The 1,412-nt window shown below is 36.9% G+C and overlaps 1 pseudogene; it reads right to left on the reverse strand.

Annotated features, from left to right (window-relative positions):
* Positions 1 to 1,412, reverse strand: part of LOC107700352 (transient receptor potential cation channel subfamily M member 1-like) — an 18,410-nt pseudogene that overhangs the window by 5,856 nt on the left and 11,142 nt on the right.

Genomic DNA, 1,412 nt, shown 5'->3' on the forward strand with positions numbered 1-1,412 from the left:
TTTTAAACAGCACAAAGGTTTACATCAGCATATTAGCATGATTTCAGAAGGATCATGTGACAATGAAGACTGTAGTTATGGCTGCTGAAAATTCTGCTTTGCTATGAAAGGAATAAATTACATTTAAAAAATATAAGAAAAAAGACATGTTTAGTAATATTCGACGATATTGCTGTTTTACTATATTTTGATCAAATAAATGCAGCACTGGTGAGCATAAGAAAGTTTAAAATAATCTTACCGACCTCAAAGTTTTGAAAGTGAAAGTGATGAAAGTGACATGACATGTAGCCAAGTATGGTGACCCATACTTGGAATTAGTGCTCTGCATTTATCCCATCCAAAGTGCACACACACACCGTGAACACACACCCGGAGCAGTGGGCAGCCATTTTTGCTGCGGCGCCCGGGGAGCAGTTGGGGGTTCGGTGCCTTGCTCAAGGGTCCCTCAGTCGTGGTATTGAAGGTGGAAGAGAGCGCTGTACATTCTGACCGGTAGTCTAACTATACTATACTATACTATACTATACTATACTGTAATGTAATGTAATGTAACATAACATAATATAATTGCTCACTTTGAATTATTGTCCAGATCCTGCGAGATGTCGTCCACTAGTTCACTCCGCGAGGATTCGTGTGCCATGGCTTTATAGAGTTTACATGCCACCAGAGCTTTGGCCATGGCCTCTTCTCCCCTCTGCCAGAGAAACAGCGCCATCTTTTGGCGCTTCATGAGAACAGCCCACACCATCAGCTCATGGAAGGGGTACTGGAATAGACTGAACTCTGGGTCATCAACGTCAATATCAATTTCTTCCTCTTTCTTCTTCTACATCTTCTTTTTGCCTTTAGGTCTTGGGTCATCGTCCTGTCAAATACAAAACGGAGGGATTGAGTGAGTCTCTGTAAATACTACAAGTTTTAGCTACCAGTCAAATTTCTGTTGTGTGTGAGAGTAGATTCATATTTCTGAATACATAAAAAACATTCCTGACTTTTTTTTAATGTTTTAGTGGATTACCTCCATACCCAGGAGTTTCAAAGCTTTGGGCTAAAAGAGAACAGAAAGAACAGAAAGAATCAGATGTGTTTGAGCATATTTCAATCAATCCGAGCAGCTGAGTCCTTAACCATCTTCAAGAAATGACTAAAAACACATCTGTTCCACCTTTATTTGACCCTCTAACTCTAGCACTTTCTATTCTATTTTAATTCTACTTTATCTATATTTATCTTCTTTTTTGTTTTATTTTTTATTTAAAAAAAACAAAAAAACTAACAAACACTAGCTTTCTATTTTTTTCTATTCTATCTACTTGTTTTTCTTTGTGTGTGTGTGTGTGTATATAATATATGTATGTATGTGTGTATATATATATATATATATATATATATATGTGTGTATGTGT

The sequence above is a fragment of the Sinocyclocheilus anshuiensis genome, unplaced genomic scaffold (genome assembly GCF_001515605.1).
Source record: "Sinocyclocheilus anshuiensis isolate Anshui unplaced genomic scaffold, SAMN03320099.WGS_v1.1 scaffold154, whole genome shotgun sequence".
NCBI lineage: Eukaryota > Metazoa > Chordata > Actinopteri > Cypriniformes > Cyprinidae > Sinocyclocheilus > Sinocyclocheilus anshuiensis.